The 11,304-nt window shown below is 37.7% G+C and overlaps 1 non-coding gene across 1 annotated transcript; it reads right to left on the reverse strand.

Moving 5' to 3' along the window:
- Positions 1–3,263: 3,263 nt before the first annotated feature.
- Positions 3,264–3,370, reverse strand: LOC136228330 (small nucleolar RNA R71). Its single transcript, XR_010688656.1, has one exon. It is a non-coding gene; the product is annotated as a small nucleolar RNA R71 (small nucleolar RNA).
- Positions 3,371–11,304: the final 7,934 nt, after the last annotated feature.

Consider the following 11,304-nt stretch of genomic DNA (forward strand, 5'->3'; position numbering starts at 1 on the left):
TAATTTCAGGTCTTTGTTGAGTTCAGCAACTATAGACTTTCTAGCTGCTGCCATTGATGACTGATCTACAATGGTATTGCACGACTTAGTAAGAAGTTATTAAAGGTTCAATACACGCATTAATTCTCTAGACAACTTATATCTAATCAATCAAATTTTCATTCTAAATTTCGATTTGAAAATGAGACCGAAGTGGCTCAAATTACCCTTTACACTTTAGTATTAGATCCAACTAATTAGATACATTAATGCTTAGAGAATTTTGTTACTCACAAGTAACGATTTTGCAACTTATTACAAAAATATGGTTGTTGTAAGGAATTAAGATGACTTTTGATTTATTATTTCGATCTTAATGTTGACTAATCTTAACTACTAAGGTCGAAGATAATCATTAAATCAATAATAACTAATCACTGATTTAATAAAACGCAATTAAATGCTCACATAAAATTATTCAAGCTCGTCAATTCCAATCCAACATACCAAAAATTATCCAATCAAAATCGAATAATAATTAAATTAGGATCCCAATGGTTATCCAAACATATTTGAATAATCACACCATAAATAAAAATTTATCCAAACATATTTGAAATTTTTTTTAATTAAAAATCCATTAGAAAACAAAAATTCCAATAGAAATCCTAACAAAAATTATAACACTGGAATAATAAACCCCAAAGAAAGAATTTGTTCCAAATATTAAATCCACAACCACACCAAAAACAAAAATGGTTCATTTAACCAACATAAAAATCTTCCATCTCTTCCATGTAGGGAATTTCTCCTACACGGAACGGGCGAGGGAAGGAACGAATCACAGATCTCCTTAACATTTCAGGCATCTCCCCGAAAACCCTCCTGTATTGGACAGACCTAAGTTGTCTCCCGGACCTCAGTCTCACTCCATCGTCACTTACAGGTAAGGTGACATTCAGCTCATCTAGAGATAGAGCATTTAGGAAGATCACATCCGTAGTCATAACGAACTTATCATAATATACATTTCATAAGCTCTACCTAGGCGCTGCACGCATCAAGCATCTCCCCAATAGGAAATAGGCAAGTTTGCTTCAGCCATCATAGATCGAACCATATCAAGTAGAGTTCTATTTCTTCTCTCGGCAACATGATAGCTCCCATTTATATAGGGTTTTTAGGATTGTTTTAGTTCGTTTTTGCTTTATTTCCATTCAATTTCAGTATCATTTTACGATCTTTCAGTTAAAATCAGTAATTTCCATTATTTATGGCATTTTCTGTATTTTCAGGTGTTTTGGGACTGTTTGAGCATTTTCGAACCAGACCCGTGCCTTGTGGAGCACCTCCGGACAATTCAGGGACCGTCGGAGCAAATTTCGGAAGTCCGGAGGCCAAAACAAAGAAAAACCGGACTCAGCCCTAATTTAGTGCATGTCTCGCCGAGACAGTGCCTGTCTCGTCGAGACACTGCCCGTCTCGACGAGACGAGGCGGGCCGATGGTTCCCAAAGGGAACCATCGCGTGGTGTCTCGACGAGACGCCTAGTGTCTCGTCGAGACACCCTCTTGTCTCGACGAGACGAAACGCTGGGAAGCAATTTCCCAGCGTTTCCTCAATCCCTAGGCGCGAATTTCAACCTGCAAAATGCCCAAACTACCCCTAACTAAGCCTGCACTATAAATAGAACATGATGTCATCTTTGTTAGAGACTTCTTTTTTTCCTTTTTGTTCTACTCTCTCTCTTTCATTGTATTAGTTTTTATTTTTTTTATTTACTTCGATTGTACGAGTTCTTAGCTTCTTGAAGATTGAGATAGGAGAGTCCTCTCTCGATTTGTAATCAGAATCAGACGAAATCGGGTTTTATATTCCTAATTCCTTATTCTGTCTCTTACTTTTTGCTTATTTGAATTAACGATGATTCAGGTTTATAATGCGTGGTATGTTTAGTTTAATTATGAACTAATCCCTATCCAATCTGGGATGGGGATGATTTGATTGCATAACCGTGCATGATTAGGGATTTAGTTTACTGGATTGTTTCCAATTGATTAGATTATGCGAGCTTAATGTCTTAGAATTGTCAGGGATAGGATGATTGCTAGAATGAGATTCGATGATGAGCAACTAGCTTGACATAGCAGAACCTAATGCCTTGAGTCTGACAAATTTAGGATTGCAGATAGGTAGTTACCTGACCAAGGAACTACCTAATCCGAATTAGCATAAACTGACCTCGCTAGAGACCACTAGGAGTGCGGGCTAGTGGCTGGGCTACGGCTTTAGCCTTAATCACCACAGACCCTAATGCTTTACATGCCCTAGGTTATATGCCTAATTAAGCCGTCAACCAAGTGCATGTGAATAGACTACAGGAGATTGACAATCTCCACGTGGTTAATTAGGTGGTTACCGTCAATTATCATTATGATATGAAACTAAATCCCAGTAAATCATACATGGGATCCAATTAAGGGAATCCCCATCTTAGATTGCTTCATCAATTAATTCGAAGTCTTCCCTGTCAAACGCTTTTATCTTTTATTTCAGAAAATTTGGCTCTTTAATCACTCCACCACATATTCAACCTTCCGAACAATTGTGTGCCTACCTTGGGCCGACTAGTTGTGATAAATAGTCCTTGTGGTTCGATCCTGTGCTTAGCACTGTATTACTTGCTGCGATAGGATACACTTGTCCTATTAACCGCTATATAATTTACGAGCATCAAGTTTTTGGCGCCGTTGCCGGGGAATATTTTTGTTTATAACTAGTTTACTTTTGGTGATAGGTTTATATAATTGTTTGGAATTCCAAGAACCGAGGTTCTGGGAATTACTCATCATTGCATCTTGATTCTTAAGCTGATATTGTTCTTGCAGGACGTAAAAGGGGGACACAATGGCCGAGGATCCGTCGGTCATGGAGTTGTTGAGGGCAAAGCGGCCTATAAGCACCTCTGGCATCCTCGATCCGACAATAACAGCAATGTCATTTGAAATCAGACCAACAATGATTTAGATGATCCAGAACTCGGGACAGTTCGGTGGGGATTACTACGAAGTCCTAACTCACATCTTGACAAATTCATGGAATACTGCAGCACTTTCAAGTGCGAAGACGTCACATCTGAACAGATCTTCCAGAAGCTGTTTAGATTTTCTCTGAAAGAAGAAGCTGCAGAATGGCTACAATCCATTGAGCCAGGGTCTCTCACTGACTGGGACACTACAGTATCAGCGTTTCCAGCAAAGTACTTCCCTCCGTCAAAGACTGCACAATTCAGAAGCGACATCACCTCGTTTAGGCAGTCCGACAGTGAGAACTTGTATCTAGCCTGGGAGAGGTTCCAGAAGTTGTTAAGACGGTGCCCCCACTATGGTTACCAGCGGTACCAGCTTGTTGACATGTTCTACTCAGGAATATCTCCTGTCAGCCGCGCCTTTCTGGATGCAGCAGCGGGAGGAAATCTATTCAACAAGACTGCAGTTCAAGCGTACAATCTGATGAAAGAATTAGCTGAACGAAGTGCATGTTGGCAAGTTGAGAAGCCGGCTCCAAGAAGAGGCACAATAGCCGAAGAGTTCCCTGGAATATTTTCAGAATCAAATCATCAGATAGCAGCGCTTACAGAAAAAGTAGATCTGCTGGGGACTCACCTGAAATCACCAGAACCAGTAGCAAGCTGTGAGGTTTGCAGCGGAGGGCACAAGAACGTGGAGTGCCCGATCGTACTTGAACAGATCCATTATCTAAAACAGTATGGGTCAAATAGCACGCATTGGCAGCAGGATAGACACTGAGGATTAGGTTCTGAGACTGAATGGGAGAGAAGTATAGATGTCATGAGAGAGAGCCTGAGTGCCATAGAAGGAAGGTTGGCACACAATGAAGCTTTCTGCCAAAGGCTTCAAACACAGGTCAGTAAATTGGTAGAAGAGGAAGCACGAGCAATCACGCTTAGGAGCGGAACACAGGTAAGCGCACCAGACTTTGTGCCTCAGCAAGACAAGGCTTCAGACCCCATTCCTGGTAATATCTCTACCCCGTCTGCTCCACAGGTAAGTGTTTCTGATCCAACTCCGATTACTGAAACTGATGTACCACCAACACAGGTTACCTTGCCTTATCCTGCTTCTGGGAGAGCTAAGTTAGATAAGGATTATTCCAAAATGTTAAATGTGTTTAAGAAAATCGAGATTAACCTCCCGTTTCTTGAACTTCTTGAGAATATGCCTGTGTATGGAATTTTTTTAAAAGAGCTGATCTCTAAAAAGAGAAAATTAGGAGATCATGAGACTGTAATGCTAAGCCAGGAATGTTCTGCCATGCTAACAAATCCGTTACCTAAAAAATCTAAAGATCCTGGTAGTTTTAGCATTCCCTGTACAATAGGCAAGGTTCATTTTAAACGTGCTTTATGTGATCTTGGTGCAAGCATAAATCTTATGCCGTTGTCTGTTTACAGGAAATTAGGAATGGGAGACCCAAAGCCTACGTCAGTCACAATTCAGTTGGCTGACAGGTCTATAAGGCGTCCGGTTGGAGTGGTGGAAGACCTTTTGGTCAAGGTAGATCAGTTCATCTTCCCAGCTGACTTCATGATCATGGACATTGAAGAAGATGATCAAGTCCCGATCTTGTTAGGGAGGCCTTTTCTCGCCACTGGACGAACACTGATTGATGTTGAGGGAGGCAAACTGATTCTCAGGCTTCAAAACGAGGAAGTTGAATTCAACATTCTAAAATCTATGAAATTTCCTGTTGATGATGAATGTTGTAATTTTCTGAGCGTAACTGACTCTTTGGTTGAGAATGTTTTCCAGGAAACTGAAGAACGGAACCTGAGTATTGAACTAGATGAGGAGCCATTGGATTTGGAGACCGAGGTAGAAGGTAAAGAGGGTTGTCATTGGGCCCAGCACGACGAATTCCTGGACAAAGAAACCAAGACAAGGCCTAAGACCTCGATTGAAGAACCACCAACCCTCGATCTCAAACCCTTACCTGCCCATTTAAAATATGTGTTCTTGGCACCTCCTTTACACTTACCTGTGATTATTTCGGCTGAACTTACAGGTCCTGAGGAAGATCGCTTGGTGGAGGTGCTGAGGAAGCACAAGGGAGCGTTTGGATGGCAAATGTCTGACATCAAGGGAATCAGCCCATCTCTCTGTGAACACCGGCTCTATATGGAGGATAAGTTGAAGCCGACTGCTCAACCACAAAGAAGACTCAACCCAAAAATGAAGGAAGTAGTGAAGCCTGAGGTAATTAAGTTGCTTGATGCAGGGATGATCTATCCAATCTCTGACAGCTAGTGGGTGAGTCCCGTGCATATGGTGCCGAAGAAGGGGGCACAACAGTGACATTGAATGAGAAGAATGAACTAATCCCAGTGCGGAAAACTACCGGGTGGCGAATGTGCGTGGACTACAGGAAATTGAACGATGCCACCAGGAAGGATCATTTCCCTCTTCCATTCATTGATCAAATGCTTGAACGCATGGCAGGAAATTGAACGACGCCACCAGGAAGGATCATTTCCCTAAGTTGTCTCCCGGACCTCAGTCTCACTCCATCGTCACTTACAGGTAAGGTGACATTCAGCTCATCTAGAGATAGAGCATTTAGGAAGATCACATCCGTAGTCATAACGAACTTATCATAATATACATTTCATAAGCTCTACCTAGGCGCCGCACGCATCAAGCATCTCCCCAATAGGAAATAGGCAAGTTTGCTTCAGCCATCATAGATCGAACCATATCAAGGAGAGTTCTATTTCTTCTCTCGGCAACACCATTTTGCTGCGGAGTTTATGGGATAGACAACTGATGCTCTATCCCTTTCTCATCACATAAAGCTTTGAATTCATCTGAAAGATATTCTCGACATCGGTCAGTTCTCAAAACTTTGATCTTCTTATCTAGTTGATTTTCAACAAGGTTCATAAACTTTCTGAAACAACTCAAAGCTTCAGACTTGTGAGACATCAAGTAGATGTGACCATACCTTATATATTCATCTATGAAGGTGATGAAGTAGTAGGCCCCATGCCTAGCCCTCACACTCATTGGACCACAGACATCAGAATGAATTAATTGCAGAGGAAATTCTGCCCTAGTACCCTTCCCGAATGGTTTTCTATGCATTTTTCCTTTAAGACATGGTTCGCATGGAGGTAATTCAACTTTTCTTAAACTACCTAGTAAGCCCTATTTGGCTAAACGATTCATGCAATCTTGGGCAATGTGATTTAACCTAGCATGCCATAAACCAACATCTTTATCCACAGAAGAAGTAGTAACAGAAAAATTATTGGAGTCATATAATTCAACATCCAAAATAGTCAAACCATTCAGTACATATCCTGAACCATAGAATTCATTATCCAAACTTAAATGCAAACTGTTATTAGCAAAAAGAAAGGCAAATCCAATTCTTAACAAAGAGTTCACAGAAATAAGGTTTCTCCGAATATTCGGAGCATAGAGAACATCTTGTAGGAGGAGAGTTTGACCGCCACGTAGACTCAATCTACATGTGCCAATCCCTTCGACTGCAACTCTCGAGTTGCCTCCCACATAGATCCATCTTGAACCGACTGGAATTCGTCGGAACTCGATAAAGGTCTCTCTGCCCTTCGTCACATGGTCCATTGCACCTGAATCAACAACCCACAAAGGATCATGTTCAGCTATGAGAACAGTGCTGGATACATTTATTTCACTCACACATGAGTTAGTGTAGTGTACCTTAGGAACTTTGCAATCATTTGCATAGTGTCATTTTTCTTGGCAGTTGAAACATTTCACACGTGAAAGCTTCGGTTTCTTTCTGTTCTTTGTTCTCTTTCCCTTTCTATTTTCTGTATTCACAGGCTCTTTGGCTTGCTCTTTGCCCTGGCCATAAAAGCGCTTACGCTTTTGCCTTGGAGGATTGGAACGCCTCCCACTTGAGTGGGCTCCCACATAATGGGCTTCAGCATTGATCTTAATCGATGTCAGGCGATCCTCCTCTAGCTCAAGGTGGCGACAAACAACATCGAAGGTTTGAATTACTTCGCTGTGGGTTAAGTGCACCATCATGTGCTCCCAACTGTTTGGCAAAGAGCGGATAACAACTTGCACTTTCTGCTCATTGGTCAACTGATGACCTGCTTCATTCAGCTCACTGATCATGTTGGACATTTCTCTTAAATGCTTTTTCATTGTATGATCAGGCCTCTTCTTGTAAGTGTCAAACTTAATTGTCAATGAGCGGAGCCTAGTCAGAGACACACCTCCGAATTTCTCCTTCAAGGCATCCCATAGGCCCTTGGCTGACTCAATCTTACAGAATTTCCTAGTGAACTCATCATCCATGGCACTCAGCATGATGATGCAGGCAGTGGAATCCTTTTTCTTCCATGCCGTATAATCTCGGCGAAACTGAGCAGTTGCACCATCCTCAGGTTCGGCCATAACCGTATCCAAGTGAGCAAGCACATCTTGCTCGTCAAGCACATACTTTATTTTTATTGACCAAACCTCATAGTTATCCCCATTTAATTTCAGGTCTTTGTTGAGTTCAGCAACTATAGACTTTCTAGCTGCTGCCATTGATGACTGATCTACAATGGTATTGCACGACTTAGTAAGAAGTTATTAAAGGTTCAATACACGCATTAATTCTCTAGACAACTTATATCTAATCAATCAAATTTTCATTCTAAATTTCGATTTGAAAATGAGACCGAAGTGGCTCAAATTACCCTTTACACTTTAGTATTAGATCCAACTAATTAGATACATTAATGCTTAGAGAATTTTGTTACTCACAAGTAACGATTTTGCAACTTATTACAAAAATATGGTTGTTGTAAGGAATTAAGATGACTTTTGATTTATTATTTCGATCTTAATGTTGACTAATCTTAACTACTAAGGTCGAAGATAATCATTAAATCAATAATAACTAATCACTGATTTAATAAAACGCAATTAAATGCTCACATAAAATTATTCAAGCTCGTCAATTCCAATCCAACATACCAAAAATTATCCAATCAAAATCGAATAATAATTAAATTAGGATCCCAATGGTTATCCAAACACATTTGAATAATCACACCATAAATAAAAATTTATCCAAACATATTTAAATTTTTTTTTATTAAAAATCCATTAGAAAACAAAAATTCCAATAGAAATCCTAACAAAAATTATAACACTGGAATAATAAACCCCAAAGAAAGAATTTGTTCCAAAAATTAAATCCACAACCACACCAAAAACAAAAATGGTGCATTTAACCAACATAAAAATCTTCCATCTCTTCCATGTAGGGAATTTCTCCTACACGGAACGGGCGAGGGAAGGAACGAATCACAGATCTCCTTAACATTTCAGGCATCTCCCCGAAAACCCTCCTGAATTGGACAGACATAAGTTGTCTCCCAGACCTCAGTCTCACTCCATCGTCACTTACAGGTAAGGTGACATTCAGCTCATCTAGCTCATTTAAGAACAATAACACGGAATGTTCATAATTCAATCCAGAACTGTTAAAGCTATGAAAATATAGCCTATGGAGTCTTGGAGAGGACTTTAGGGTTTTTAGAAGGCCGGAGAATAATATTATTTGATCATGACCTCCGTCAAAATCTCCCATAAGGATGAGGCACTACATAAGGTCATGTACCTCGATCAGGTGACGCACAATAGCATCTGCATCATCCCATCGCACTTCCTTAGACTTTCTGCATTTCAAAAGTCTAATGCGAAATATCTCTCTGATAGCCACTTGATTGTCCGTTACAGGCTCCACTGGGTTGAATCTAATGATTGCCATGACCATCCAAAAACAAAGAAACACCAGAAAAGGTTAGTGCCACATGCATAGACCTTTTCTCAATCAAAACATATCTCGATTGTCATAGTGGTAGGGACCTCCTTAAATCTGATTTAAAATCATTTATAACACATAAACAATTTTATAAAATATTTTTAGAGAGTTTATAAAACATTTATAATACATTTAAAATATTTCATATACCCTAATTAAAAGAGATTGTATAAACTGCTCATACAAAATTTTTGAAAAAATACCCAAAAAATCAGAAAAATTCAGAAACGCGTTTCTGTAAAAAACGGGAAAAATTGGTCACGGGAAGAGGCCCCACGCGCCTGGCGCGTGTGGAGGGGCCTCTGCCACGTGGCGCACGCTGGTTGGTCCAGCTGGTGCCAGCGCGGCACCGGCTGGCCAACCATCGCCTGCCTCGTGGCGGGCTGGGGGGAGACACACGTTTTCCCCCCCAAGTGGCGCGTGAAGGCCACGCGCCGCTTTCCCGGCCGATTCCGGAGACGAAAAATATATGGAACCTAGGGTTTTCGGGGTCTCTGGACTCGATGGTGTGGTCGTTTTTTGATTTGACGAGCGGGACGAAAAATCAGAAGGTAACAGAAACCTAAAACGGGTTTAATTGAGTAAAAAACGTTTAAATCGAACCCTAATTCAATTTAATCACGCAATCAATCAATTCCAGTGTATAATCATAAAAAATAATAACAATGAATTATTTTTAATCTTTCAAAAAAGATTCAAATGCAAACGGATTCGCGGTAAAGACAGAATACTAGATCCAATGGCTCTGATACCAATGTTGGAATAAGCATATATTCACAACATATATATTTATCCGAATAAGTAAACGGGTTTACGGGTTACCTCTTGTAGCGCAGATCCCGTTCTTGATTTGTAGTGGAAGGATTTCGGATCAATCACCCGATCTAGTATCACCGATCAAGCCTTCAACCACGGCAATAGAATTGGGAGAGGAAGACAATTGATTCACGAACTAAAGCAACGCCGAATCCCAAAAATAGAGAGAGGGGCGGCGGCTTAGGGAAAAAGAGGAGAGAAAAATTTCTCTGGAGATCCTGTATCTCAAAACCTAATTTCTGACTCTCTTCTAACCCTCGACTGGAAAAATATTATATTATTATATTTTCCATAAAAAGATTATTTTTATTCGTATTATATATAAGAGTTCTATAGGATTTAGAATAATCCCTAAAATCTCTCTAATTTTTTGCATATCTATCTATATATAATATAAAACAGTAACGATTGAACTGAGATGTCACTTCCTCTTTTTTTACTGATAAAAAAATATAATATAATATATTAATTTTAATTATATTATTATAAAAAAGATTATTTAAAGTATATGCAAAAAAAATAATTTTAAATAGCACTTTTATAATTTTTATATATATAGTAATATAAAACAGTAATAATGAAGCTGAGATGTCACTTTCTTCTTTTTTACTGATAAAAAATATAATATAATACATAATATACTAATTTTAATTATATTATTATATTTATCTATAAAAAAGATTATTTTTATTCGTATTATATCTAAGAGTTCTATAAGATTTAGAATAATCCCTAAAATCTCTTTAATTTTCTGCATATATATCTATATATGGAGTTGAGGTGTCACTTTCTGTTTTTTTACTGATAAAAATATAATATAATATATTAATTTTGGTGCCTTCTATGGTTACTTTGTTTTTGACAAAGTAAGCCTTACTTGGTTATTTTCACTATTGGATGATGAAGTATAAAATTCATCCAATGGTGAAAACACATAAAGTAAGGCTTACTTTGTCAAAAACAAAGTAACCATAACATTTACCATTAATTTTAATTATATTATTATAAAGAAGATTATTTAAAGTATATGTAAAAATAAAATAAAATTTTTAACTTAAATAGTACTTTTATAAAAAAAAATGAATATTTATATGCCATTACCAAAAACTAGTATATATATATATATATATATATATATATGACTCAACTATCAAAATTTATCAACATACATCCGCATTAGCAAAATAAAAAATCATTTATAAGAGTGTCATATCATCTAAATAATAACATGTTATTTTCATAAAATTTTATTTAAAAAAAATATATCTTAAATATATCAATTTATGTATATAAAATATAATATAATACATAATATATTAATTTTAATTACATTTTTATATTTATCTATAAAAAAGATTATTTTTATTCGTATTATATCTAAGAGTTCTATAGGATTTAGAATAATCCCTAAAATCTCTTTAATTTTCTGCATATATATCTATATATGGAGTTGAGGTGTCACTTTCTCATTTTTTTTATTGATAAAAAATATAATATAATATTTTAATTTTAATTGTATTATTATAAGGAAGATTATTTAAAGTATATACAAAAATAAAATAAAAAATTTAATTTAAATAGTACTTTTATAAAAAAAATTAATATTTATATGCC

The sequence above is a fragment of the Euphorbia lathyris genome, chromosome 4 (assembly GCF_963576675.1).
Source record: "Euphorbia lathyris chromosome 4, ddEupLath1.1, whole genome shotgun sequence".
NCBI lineage: Eukaryota > Viridiplantae > Streptophyta > Magnoliopsida > Malpighiales > Euphorbiaceae > Euphorbia > Euphorbia lathyris.